Here is a 14,571-nt window from a genome sequence, read left to right as displayed (position 1 = left end):
ACTTATTTGCTATCACTTTAGTTATTTGATATTCTTTGGATACTGAAGGTTCCAATTTGAGTGGATTTTCAAAACTTATTTCCATTTCGAAGTTTCAACCTACATTTTATAGTTACCAAAAAAAAACATACATTTTATATTTTATAGTCTGTTTCTTTCATTCAAAAAATACAAACCATACAATTCACTTATTATTCCCTAGGATATTCACCTTATTATTTGTATTGTGGGAAAAATCGTATAAAATAAAATAGAATATCACTACTTACCATAGGATTGCTAGCGTCTTGCCCACTTACCATCCTAGCCCAAAAAAAAAAAAAAAAAAAAAAAATATATATATATATATATATATATATATATATATATTATTAACCAGGTAACGTTTCAACCTTGCTTTAAAAATTTCTAAAAGAGTCAAATGTGTCTCTTCTCTGGTTCGTTCTCTCCCTTCTTCTCTTTCCTCTTCTTGATTTCTCACATATTACTAGGACTAAACCCAAAAACAATGAACCAAAACATGTCCTAAAATCTGAAAAATAGAAAGACTAATTGAATCAAACAATCTCTCTAATTCAAAGAATACAGAGCCTCTTTTCTTTTATGATATTTTCTGCTTACATTTTCTATCATTCTCTTTGCTTTTATACCAGTTTCTCTACATCAGATCCGAGAGATTTATGGTGTTCTATACTACCTACACGTGGCTCTTACTAACAACTCTTGGCCACTCCATACCTAATATAAGTAAAATACTAAAGTACCCATAAACTAAAGAGATTTCCGAGTTTGTCCTAAAAGGACATGACAACACCCAAACCAGCACCCAAAAATGAAACACAAACTTAATTCACTCAAACTTTCACCCAAATTTTAGATTTGATTAAATTAGATCAAGTGTTGGGGTAGTCTTCTCAATGAAAATAGTTTGAGTTACCATTTGGTAATAATGGCCAGATTACTAAATAAAGTTTCAAGTGGCAAAGTTTCTTTTTACGTAACACCAAAAGCATCGTCCACCGAGCTCCACCCAAAGTCCGATTTATCCATTAAATTGAACTAATTTGAGTTAAAATTGCTAACTAAATGTGAACAAAGATAATGAATAAAAATACAATTGAGATTCCTACGTTACTCTAGCGACCGGTTTCAAGGTTGATGCCCTAAGTGTTGACCCGGAGTAAAATATAGTTGATGGATGGTAATGATTTTTTGGGTAACTTCCTGAATCGGACGTTGACTTTTAAATATTAGGACAGAGCAGCCCGTTGAATGTGGCAGAGAAGATTTATTCCACTGTCAGACGTGGCTCCCACTTGATGATAGTATGAAATACCCCTAATACCCTTCAACAACATTTATATATGAAGACATTGTATCTCATATGTATAATATGACATTATGTAGTGATGTAACATTCATATTTGGATAACCTGAAAATATTCGTTTAACTGAACTAAATATGATCAAGACATTGTATCCCACATGTACGACATTATGTGGTATTGTTAAATGACACATTTAACTGAACTAAATATGATCATAGTAAGACATTGTATCTCATTTGTACGACATTATGTGGTGCTGTTAAATTCGTATTTGGATAACCTGAAAATACACGCTTAATACGGTTTTCATCCCTATTGCCACTACTGCTTCAGGTCTCTTTCCAATAATCTAGTACTCATCAAATGTTCCCATCTCTACATGACTTTTCCACCAAAAGTTGGTTTTCATTCTCGAATAATTCGTATTTGGATAACCTGAAAATACACGTTTAACTGAACTAAATATGATAATATATATTAAAATATTATATCTCACATGTACGACATTATGACAAGGCTTATATTGTGTTCATAGTTTGGGACGTTATTCTTAGTGGGCTACAATCTCCTATTAGTTCAAACTATTGTATGGTTGTCACCACCATCACCTTAGCAATGGAAATAAATAGTCTGTTTTTGGAAGAGGATACCTACGCGTTTTCCTATGACAATATATGTTTTTTTAATTGGTATGACAACACATGTAGAACCTTCTTAGTGGATGAGAGAGAGAGAGAGAGAGAGAGAGAGAGAGAGAGAGAGTAAATGTAACTGTGTTTTTATCAAAACTGTTTTTTGTTTGGGGATCACGTCCAAAATTGGATTAAAACATCTCTGCCACTTTCAACGGGTTATTTTGGCACAATCTTTTTTTCAACGTCCGATCCAACATTTCACCGTTATTTTTTTGAACTGTGGAAGAAGAAGATTGAGTTAACTCAGTGGTCTTTTGTTCTTTTTAATAGTATGAAGTGCAACTTATCTAAGAGGTCAACAAGTCATTTTGTTTGTTTGTTTTTGGGTTAGGATGGTCCTACCCCTTGAAGGGGCAGGACGCTAACAATCCTCCTACTTACTAGCCATGCTTGTAAGTTTGATAAAGTGTAGGTCAATGGTCAACCAACCTTTTTGACTATTCATTAATTCTATATAGGAGTGATTTTTTGCTCTTAGCACAGTTTGGTCCAAGCGCTCCAAGGGGCTTGCATAATAGCCTCGTCAAAAATAATCACATTCTCGAGTTCCAATTTTACCCCTTGTCACACCTAGAAATGAAAAAGAGAAGGAGCGAAAAAACGGAAAACAATAAAACCTAATTGAAAGTACTAGTCATTTTCACTATAATATATAGAGGAAACAATCAAAAGTTAATTATTTGTAATTCTGTATGTTTGTTGTCATTCAACATTCTTAGTTTGAACTTACTTCTAATTGTTATTGTATGTTAATCTCATCTTCGACAAAAATAAAACCGATTTCTTATATTGTGATCAAGAAATAGTGGATCAAACAATACCACATTTTAAACAAGAAAGGGTGGATCAAACAATACCACATTTTAATGGATTAAAGCCGAGGAGAAGATCAACTTTAAAAAAAAAAATCCAATCTGGTTATTTTCTTTAAGTTATTACATTTTTACACACTTGTTGGAGAAGAAAATATAGGTAGGAAATAAACATCGGCTTTCCCTTTTAATTGGTTAGTGGTGAAGAGTGTAAAAACTGGAAGTTGCAATCGTTGGCAAGTTGTCATACTTTATTTGCTAACCACGTTACTGCTATGCCTCCCCCTTTGGAGCGCTTGGACCCAACTTTGCTGGGAGCAAAAAATCACTCACTCTATAGTATCGTTGCAAAGGCTTCACCTTTAGACTCCAGCAGACAAATAAACCAACAACACCTGCTTCTGATTTCTGAGGGCTGGAAGGAATGACGCAAGTATAAGGCATTGTAAGTCAGTAGTCAGTAGTCAATACTATGCAGTTCCAAGACTCAAGTTAAAAGCCCATATCTCCAAGGGCCAACCCCAAGATTGATTGATAATGGATATGGACATAGCCCATAAGCCACTCTGGCTAGTACAAAATGCAGGTCAAGTGTATGTCTTGAACTTATGAAGCCAATGCACCACTAGTCCGCTACAGTCCACAAATTGATCATGCCGAGTCTATTTGGTACTGCCAATCAACTTTTGTTTTTATTTCTTCTTCCACAAATTTCAACTCACCTAATTAACCAATCCATAATGAGTTGTTAACTGTTTTGGAGATATTAATGGAGCCAATCCACCTAAATTATGCCTACATGATATGAGTCCAATAATTGATATGTGTTCGATGGTAACCCGCCGTCATGTATGTCCAAAACTCACGTCATGGCTCATGGGATCATATACATATACGTTTGATAGTGCAAGTGGAGCGTGGCTCTCAAATTGATCAAAATTCAAAAGTATATTCAGGATTGGACTTTTGAGTTTGTCTGAATTGGAATATATTGGTGCAGTCGATTTTTTACCATTGATTCCTATCATTCTGAGATATATATTAAAGAGTCCTGATAAGGGGAGATCAATCTCTCCACCAAGAGGAGAGATCTAGTTTATTGTCTGTTGATTCGGCACGCACGTATCTCAGAAAAAGGGAACAAAAGTCAATAGTTACTAAGTGAGAATAAATTTTGACTTATGATTTTTGGAGAAATTAAGAAAAATTAAAATTAAAATAAAATGTATGTTCTTCTTTCTTTTGTGTTATTGATTGTGTCATGATTCTCAAACAATTTTGACAAATCACATAAGTGAATTCAATTGCCAATCTATGTCTCTTAAAAATAAATTCAAATGGCGTTTGCTTAGTGTGTATAAAACAACTTTTTTCTTCTTCTATTAAGTTGGAGTTGATATTGCTATGATATTTAAAAGGATGCATGTAACCCATTTTTCTCTTCAAACAAATCAAAGATCTCCTAACGTACTAACGTACTCTAGTAATGGGGGTTTGCTTGTTTCAATCAATTATGTATTTGAGTGAAAACATATTTTAGAACTATTGATTTTATGATTATTTGGAACTTGGTTTTATTGCATGGGAGGACATTCTTGAAGATAGAGACAACTAGAAAAAAGAGAAGAAGATACATAAACTCATAAATTTTGTTTATGACATTTCATTGTTCGTCAAATAGTAAAAATATGTTATTTTTTGTTTTGTTTTTTTTTCAAGATACATGCCAAATCAATGGAGAACAAACTAGATCTCTCCTCTTGGTGGAGAGATTGATCTCTCTTTATTATTTGCCCTTAGTAAAATTGCAGACGAAATGAATACTACACCTTATTACGAGTGTATGTGTCAAGTGACCATTGTATGGTACGGTGAAATCTTTCTAGAAGCACACCCCCACACCGCTTCACCATAACAAATTCCCCTCGCCTATATATTAAAAACCACAACCCACAAATCCTTCTCTCTTGTCATTATCTTCTCTCTCACTTTAGATGCAGACATGCAGTAAATAATCAAAGATGGTGCTCGATATATTAATTAGAATATCATGCGAATTAGATAACATTTATGCCCTGCAACCCAATAGGGTCTGAATGATCCAACCCTTATTGGGTTTATTTTTTAATCATTGTTCCAATTGATAGAGCACCATCTTTGATTCTTTATATGCAGTTATTGTTGGCTTATTTTGTTAGGGTTTGAGTTCTGTATCATTTTCTTGGTTTTTTTTTCTTCGATTGAGGTTGTCGATGTTTTTTGAAGCTCAAGTGTATGTGTGGGATCAACTACCCCAAGATCTCTTGTTTGAGTCTGGAGGAGAACGTGTGGAAGGGAAAATCATTAGTGCATCTTTCTTAGAAAGTATGTTTACTTTCTAGTATTTGTTGTTTCTAAATTGTTATGATCTTTGAAGGTTGATTTTAGAGTGTTCTTGTTTGTCAGATCTAGTAGTATTATCAGATATAATAATTTTGTAGTTAGGGATAGAGTCTAGATTCTAAGCCAGGGATGTGAGATTATGTGCACACCCCACCCCACAAAAAAAAAATTTATGTAATTTTTTTTTGTCAGAAGGTCTAAACAATAAAAATCAAACATTTATTTTAATTCACAAAACTAGAGTGCGTTGAGTACTAATAATTTAATATAGAATGACGAAGTTAACTACTTAAGCACTTAAGCCATTAATTGAAACTACTATATCTATATATATCTACATAATCTAGTCCACAAGTCTACAACAATTTAACAAATTGTTAACTTTCTATAATGTTATAAGTCTATATAATAACCCTACTATTATATGGAGAAAACTATAAAAGATTAACATTGAAAGTAAAAAAATTGCCTTGTTGTTGTTATTGTTGTTGTTGTTGTTGTTGTGTATGTGTGTGTGTGTGTGTGTGTGTGTGTGTTTTAAAGTGAAAATTTGATAATGAGTTTTACAAATAATTAAGACAAACGTGCAACAAGTTGTGCAACAAGTCCTTTGTTTTTTGTTTTTTGTTTGAGGTCTGACGCTTATTTAAGAATTGAGAGTGAAAAATAGAAGGGAGAGCTTACGGGTTTGTAATAGGTGATTAGAACTATATAGATTGAATGGTTGGGTTTTGGCCATTTGGCTATTTAATTTGTTTTAGTCTTATTAACTCATCAAACATTCAAAGACACACTTGTCCAATAAATGATAATTTTGTAAAGGCAAAAAGAAAGTACAAAAAATGTTGGTCTATTGGAATGTTTTTTATTAATTTTTTTGTTGATTATATTCTCACTATTCTCGGTTGACTTCTGTTTGAGTTTATTGTTTGCGCAATTCTGATTTGTTGTTGACAAGTTTTTATATACTGTATTTTTTCATGATGTACTTGGTGTTAACTATGTTAAAATGGTGTCCTAAGTCTGGTTATGAATTTGAACTTCGATTAATTTTTTTTGTTTTGTTTTTCATCTGAGGATGTTATAGAATTTGGGAGATTGTTTAATACGCCTTATGTTTGTTGTTGTTCCTATGTCTTTTAAAGTGCAAAGAGTGTAAGGCAGTGGAAACAATTACTATGGTTCCTGGGCGTGGTTCACCCCTAAAGCAAAAGGCATAATAATATGGAAAGTATGCTACCTTAATGGCTTTTGAGCGTGACAACGTGGTGCCGATTGAGTATAAGTGTGCCCATGGCTGGATCATTGTCACCAAATTCGGCGTTTTGTTTTGAAAAAAACGTGTTTAAAACCCAAGATATTGGCAAGGCGTCTTGTTCTAGTTTAAAACCCGAGTTTTTCAAAAAAACGCATTTTAAACTTAAAAATTGTTTAAAACCCGAGATTTTGAAAATCTCCCGTTTAAAACTTTTTTTTTTTTTATTTTTATTTTTATTTTTTTTTTTTTTTGTTTATTTTTTGTTTTTTTTTAATAATAATCTAAAAAAAACGCAAGAAGAAAAAGGGTTTTGGAGTTTACCTTTTTGAAGAGTGGGCTAACGATTGACTTATTGTGACAGTTCTATTTTGCTTTGGACTATTAATAATTAGAAATTTTAAAGTTATTAACTTATTTGTAGTACTTGATTATGTCATTATGGTTGGAAATTAATAGTATCTTATTTAGAGTTGTGTTTTGGTACTGAATATAAAACTTCTAGTATTTGGATGAGTAATTATAATTTGATACTTTCATGTATTTGAATTTTCTTTCATTTGCATTATTATTATTTTTATTTTATGTGCCTATTTTTTTTCCTACTCTTATAAAAAATCAAACTTCTTATCTATTATATTCTTTATCATCGGTTTTTACCGTTTCTTTTACATATTATACATATTATAATATGTTTCGCTTGTTTTTTTTTTTTTGTTTTGTTTTGTTTTTGTTTTGTTTTTTTTTTTTTTTTTTTTTTTTTTTTTTTTTTTTTTTTTAAGTATACCGTTTTAAACCCGTACCATACTTGGTGACAATGGCTGGATGGCAGAATCGATAAGTCTTTATATTCTAAATATTATCTGTTCTTCGTAAGAGCATAACACACAATCTTCGTACAGTTTGCAGTCTTTAAGTTATTTGTTTTAAGATCTACAATTTGCAGTATGAAGTTCTCTCTTTTTCTTTTTTCTTTTCTTTTTATCGTACAATTGTAGTCTTAGGAAGTCCTATGTTTTGGCGTTTTATTTGCTAAAATCGGTCTGTTTTGCTAAAATAAGAACCTCAGATTGCTAGTTTTGGTGTTTTATTTGCTATCCTAAAACACTAACAGAGAACGTATGTGAATATGTGATAGAGACGCACTGAACACCTAAAACTTATTTGGAGAGAACTTGATTTTACCAAATTGAAATAACTTGCTAAGAAATAGGTGATACACTGATATAACCTCTCTTTTATGGAATTTGGTGTATTATCACTTTCCATATTAGCAAATTGCAATACAAAGACTATTATCTATATAGATTATATAGATAGTATATATATTTACACTTTTAATTGCTACATGGTATGAAGTTTAGATTTAAAACGTTATTAGAATTAAATTAAGTACGTTATTAGATTTTAACTAATTAAGCATTTTCTTTCCCAAATAGAGTACAACTTTGTGATTGCATTACATGGTATCTACATGGTATCGTAAACTTTTACTCATTGTTTTTTCTAGGTTAAAGGCGAGATCTTCAAGGACATTGACCTAACGGGAAACTTTTCAAATTATTGTAACATTGGCTGTGTTCCAATTTCTATTACAAATCCCAGATTTTTTGTTTGATTGGCAAGCCTGTTTTAAATTAGATCAGTAACTCTTTGATGCTGACGGGGTTCGAGCCCCAGACCTCTAGTATCATCCCCCAAAAGTTTTACCGACTTTGCTAGTCGGCACCTACCAAATCCCAGATTCACTATAAAACATGTTAAGGAGTGGAGTTTGTATCAACAGAGAGTGACTCTCAAGGACAAAACAAGTGAAATAATCACTCCCAAACTCAATCTTATTTCATAATCACTCTCAAGGACAGGGATGGGGAAAGTTCAAGTTTGCCCTTGAATACGTGTACACCATCAAATACAGCTCATGTTTCAAAAATTTCAAAAACATAGAAAAAACCCCCCAAAAAACTCTCCACAAACGAAAACCTAAATCTCAAATTTCCATCAAAACAAAACAAAATGTCAAATTCACCGTTGTGGACTAAAGGGAACACATGCAACACTGAAATATGCACAAATCTAAGACTTGAAAATCAAATTTATTGTGAAGAACACCAAGAAGAATTAAACCAACAAATTGTGTTATTTTCACAAGTTGAGGACGAGGAAGAAGACGAACTACCATTATAGGTACATTTAAATGACGTTGAATTATATTTTTCATGTTGTAATTATTGAAATTCGTGATTTAGAAAAAGATATGAACATTATTTGTTCATATCACTATTAGGATTTTCATGGTAACTTGCACAGTTTACATGTTAGGATTTGAATATTAGGAAATATATGTATGAACATTTGGTGTTCATACTCTTATTGGACTATGAACAATCAATATTCATACTCCTGTTGGACTATGAACACTGAATGTTTATACACCCATTGTAATATGAACAATGATTGTTCATACTCCTGTTGATTGTTCAAACCTGTTAAACATGATGACTGAGAACGCTATGAACACTGAATGTTACCATACTATGAACACTGAATTTTTAAGATCAAGCAATTCAATGAAATTAAAACTCTAAACATTACAAATAACTTCACATTAGTTTAAAATACAACTACTAGAGTTAGGATATGTGCGTAATTTCTAGAGTGCTAGAGCAATGGTTAGTAGTATAACTTGAAAACACATAGGTGAAGATAAGTACCTGAATTCTTGTCAATCTTGTCTTAATGTTTTAGGGTGCTAATATACTCACCACTAAACCTTATAAACTCACTGCCCCAAAAATTAAAATGCCCAATAGGCACCCTCTCAATTAACTCTTTTTTCTCTGTCCCTCTCTATGTTCTCTGAATGGATGTAAACTTATTGCTACGAGGAACTGACTTTCTTAATGCTTTCATAACATCAAAGTCACAATATCAATTTACATGAACACTATGATGAACACTATGAACACTGGACTATGAACATTCATTGTTCATACTCCTAGTGGACTATGAACACTGAATGTTCATACTCTTGTTGGACTATGAACATTCATTATTCATACACCTAGTGGACTATGAACATTGAATGTTCATACTCCTAGTGGACTATGAACAATCATTGTTCATAAAGTGGACTATGAATAATGAATGTTCATACTCTTGTTGGACTATGAACATTTAGTGTTCATACCATTGAACTATGAATAGTGAATGTTCATACCTGAGCTTACATCAACATAATAATATTTATACTTTGTTATTTTTTAATTTTGATATGTGACCTTCATTTATTAGTAGAACTTACTCCAAGGGATGAAAAATAAATCAAAGAAGAATAAGTCCCCAGGGAAAACAACATGTTCGAAATCTGCAACTAAGGGACAAAAGCCAACATCGAGTAGCACTCCTACCAAGAAAAGGAAGAAAGAGTCAAGCATCAAAGTAGTTCGTAGGAAAAGGAAAACAATTTCTAAGAAACTCTTGTTGGACTATGAACATTCAGTGTTCATACTCCTAGTGGACTATGAACATTGAATGTTCATACTCTTGTTGGACTATGAACATTAAGTGTTCATACTCCTAGTAAACTATGAACACAGAATGTTCATACTCTTGTTGGACTATGAACATTTAGTGTTCATACTCTTAGTGGACTATGAACATTCAGTGTTCATACTCTTATAAACACTGAATGTTCATACTCTTGTTGAACTATAAGCATTCAGTGTTCATACTCCTATAAACACTGAATGTTCATACTCTTGTTGGACTATAAACATTCATTGTTCATACTCCTAGTGGACTATGAACACTAAATGTTCATACTCTTGTTGAACTATTAACATTCAGTGTTCATACTCCTAGTATACTATGAATACAGAATGTTCATACTCTTGTTGGACTATGAGCATTCACTGTTCATACTCCTGAACACTGAATGTTCATACTTTTGTTGGACTATGAATATTCACTGTTCATACTCCTAGTGGACTATGAACACTGAATGTTCATACTCTTGTTAGACTATAAACATTCAGTGTTCATACTCCTAGTGGACTATGAACAATGAATATTCATACTCCTAGTGGACTATGAACACTGAATGTTCATACTCTTGTTAGACTATAAACATTTAGTATTCATACTCCTAGTGGACTATGAACACTGAATATTCATACTCTTGTTAGACTATGAACATTCAGTGTTCATACTCCTAGTGGACTATGAACACTGAATGTTCATACTCTTGTTGGACTATGAACATTCAGTGTTCATACTTCTAGAGGACTATGAACACTGAATGTTCATACTCTTGTTGGACTATGAACATTCAGTGTTCATACTCCTAGTAAACTATGAACACTGAATGTTCATACTCTTGTTGGACTATGAACATTCAGTGTTCATACACTATGAATATTGAATGTTCATACTCTTGTTGGACTATGAACATTCACTGTTCATACTGCTAGTGGACTATGAATACTTAATGTTCATACTCTTGTTGGACTATGAACATTCATTGTTCATACTCCTATTGGACTATGAACAATGAATTTTCATACTCTTGTTGGACTATGAACATTCAGTGTTCATATACTATGAACACTGAATAATCATACTCTTGATGGACTATGAACATTCAGTGCTTATACTCCTAATGGACTATGAATATTCAATGTTCATACTCTTGTTGGACTATGAACATTCATTGTTCATACACCTAGTGGACTATGAACATTCAGTGTTCATACAATATGAACACTGAATGTTCATAACTTCATTCTCTTGTTGGAGTATGAACATTCACTGTTTATACTCCTAGTGGACTATGAACATTGAATATTCATATTCTTGTTGCACTATGAACATTCATTGTTCATACACCTAGTGGACTATGAACATTCATTGTTCATACACCTAGTGGTCTATGAACAATGAATGTTCATAGTCTTGTTGGACTATGAACATTTAATGTTCATACCATTGAACTATGAACAGTGAATGTTCATACCTGAGCTTACATCAACATAATAATGTTTATACTTTGCTATTTTTTAATTTTGATATGTGACCTTCATTTATTTGTAGAACTTACTCCAAGGGATGAAAAACAAATCAAAGAAGAAGAACAAATAAAAGAAGAATAAGTCCTTAGGGAAAACAACGTGCTCGAAATCTGCAACTAAGGGACAAAAGCTAGCATCCTCCTACCAAGAAAAGGAAGAAAGAGTAAAGCAGCAAAGTAGTTCCTAACAAAAGGAAAGAAATTTCTAAGAAAAAGGGAGAAGAGGAGAGTGAAAAGGAGAATGGAGAGGAGGAGAAAGAAGATCAGGGAAAGGAACTAGTATCGACCAAGGCACCGCACCGGCACCGACAACTCAGCTGCAAAGCAGCTTCTCCTGGATGATAAATCTAATAAAAATTCTCAAAGGAAAGAAAATTCCAAAAAAATATGTTGAGGCAATGAAGAAGACACCATTATGGTTGATGTTTAAAGCATTGTGGGAAGAGGAGATTGTAGAAGATAACGTAAAGAAGCCCAACAAAGAAATATTTGATTTGTTGGACAAATATGATAACAACTCTAATGAATTTTAGATAGATGGAAAAAGTCTAAAACTGACTTATGAGGAGATAAGTCTAATGTTTGGGCTGCCTGTAACAGAAATGTTTTTTAATCCAACGGAGAATATTGGTTCTAAAGATAAAAAAAACAAGATTTATATCAAAGTACTTGGGTGGTGGGGAGAAATCAATAATCAACAAGGCTGATTTTATTGATGCAATATTGCAGACCTTGAAAATAATGAACATGCAGCTGAAGATTTCTCAAGCCTGATGTCGCTTTACATGTTCACCACTTGCTTATTCGCTAATGCAAATTACAGAGCAACTTGGCCCTTAATCAAGGCTGTAGAAGACTTGGAATCATTGATAAAGTTGTCTTGGCCCAATGCCATACACGACAAATTGATTGCTGCAGCCAAAAAGCACAAAAAAATGAAGATAAAGACGATCAATGGATGCACAATAATGTTTATGGTATAGTATTTCAACTGCATTTCCTTAATATATGTTTGTATGTTTGTATAACGTACTATTGGTGGAGTATGAACAATGATTGTTCATATATAAAATCATTGCAAATGCTTGTTTGTATAACATTTTTTGCACTAAATATGGGTTTCATCACACACATTGAGGTTTTATATATGTGAGCACACCACACTCATAAAAAAGGTGGAAAATCATGAAAGCAAATTCCCAAGGCGTGCGAGATGGAATCTGAAGTAATTGATTGAACAATTTCGAAGCACAACACTCAACATGTTAAAAGCAGATTAGGTAGATTTCAACCTATATGAAGTGTATAAATACACACTATAGTATTAGTGTATAAATATACTATAGTATTAGTATTATTAATATCTAAAAGTAGTTATGAATAAATATTGTTCATACCACTAAACTGGCTATGAACAATCATTGTTCATACTCCATTGGCTATGAACAATCAATGTTCATACCCACAAATAGGTATGAACACTGAATGTTCATAGTCCAATAAGAGCATGAACATTGATTGTTCATGGTCCAAATTTCAAACACTAATTGTTGATGTTGAACTTCATTAGGTAATTGTTGATGCTGAAGCTATAATAGATGAGGAAAGAAAATTGATGCAGAACATATACAGTGATGTTGTACACTAAGATCAAGAAATGATTGTCCAGCCTACGACTGAAGAAGATGATGAGGCCATGTCAATAAGACTGGAGAACCAAACTTTGAGGGAGAAGGTCAACACACTCGAACAAGAACTTCTGTTTTGCAAAGAAGAAAATGAAAAGTTGAAAAAGAAGGTCAACACACTCGAACAAGAACTTCTGTTGTGCAAAGAAGAAAATGAAAAGTTGAAAGAAGAGTTGAAAAAGAAGGTGAACACACTCGAATAAGAACTTCTGTTGTGCATAAGAAAATGAAAAGTTGAAGGAAGAGTTGAAAAAGAAGGACCAGCAAGAGGGGGATAAGGAAGAAGTGCAACCTCAAACTGATAAAGCAGTCCACCATCATGTACCGAATGAGAATGCATAAATGGTGCCAAATGAGTCTCTAGAAATGGTGAAGCAAGGGAAGAAAAGTATACGAGACTTTAAAGCTCCATCATTTTCCCTTGGTATTCCTCTGTCACTTATACCCAAGGAGAAAAAAAAAGAACTGAGAAATGATGGGGAGAAAGAAGCTGAGATAGAAATTAAAATGACTTCCATAGCCAGGGAAGTGAAGAACAATAGAGATAGGAAAGCTAAGCAGATGGACCCCAATTTCACCAAAGAAGGGAAGCCGAAGCTACTCAAAAAAGTAAAGAACCTTGACACTGGCAAAAAAATTCTTGATGAGGGGAAGCAAGTAAGAGATATTGACAGTGGGCCACTGCTAGACCTTAAGACAAGTCCCTACTATGATGGATTAGAAGAAAGCCACAAAAAAGTTATCGACGCTTTCTTCAAAATGGCGGACACCAGGTAAGTCTAGGAAGACTGTAAGTGTTTTACAAGTTTAAAATGACATCAAATAGCATTTTTGACTGATGCTAATTTCTTGTAGTTTTTGAAGCACAATCGCATGGGGAGATGGTGACAGTTTTCAAATAGGTGGTTCTCTAGTAGAAGACCTTTTGTTTGATAGGGAAATTGATTATCAGGTAAATTCTAATACCCTTTTCTAGACTATGAACACTAAATGTTCATACTCTTGTTGGGCTATGAACATTTATTGTTCATACACCTAGTGGACTATGAACACTAAATGTTCATACTCTTGTTGGACTATGAACATTCAGTGTTCATACTCTTATTGGACAAACACTGAATGTTCATACTCTTGTTGGACTATGAACATTCATTGTTCATACTTCTAGTGGACTATGAACACTGAATGTTCATACTCTTGTTAGACTATGAACATTCAGTGTTCATACTCCTATTGGACTATGAACACTGAATGTTCATACTCTTGTTGGACTATGAATATTCATTGTTTATACTCCTAGTGGAGTATGAACAATGAATGTTCATACCTGAGCTTACATCAAC

The 14,571-nt window shown here is 33.1% G+C and overlaps 1 long non-coding RNA gene across 1 annotated transcript; it reads right to left on the bottom strand.

Moving 5' to 3' along the window:
• Positions 1 to 127: 127 nt before the first annotated feature.
• Positions 128 to 498, bottom strand: LOC147495286 (uncharacterized). The gene is made up of 2 exons (XR_015200204.1): positions 393 to 498; positions 128 to 303 (listed from the first exon to the last, which is right to left on the bottom strand). It is a non-coding gene; the product is annotated as an uncharacterized LOC147495286 (long non-coding RNA).
• Positions 499 to 14,571: the final 14,073 nt, after the last annotated feature.

Source organism: Coptis chinensis, chromosome 6 (genome assembly GCF_015680905.1).
Source record: "Coptis chinensis isolate HL-2020 chromosome 6, ASM1568090v1, whole genome shotgun sequence".
NCBI lineage: Eukaryota > Viridiplantae > Streptophyta > Magnoliopsida > Ranunculales > Ranunculaceae > Coptis > Coptis chinensis.
Note: the sequence above shows the minus strand (reverse complement) of the source record. Positions and strands in the feature narration are given on the sequence as shown.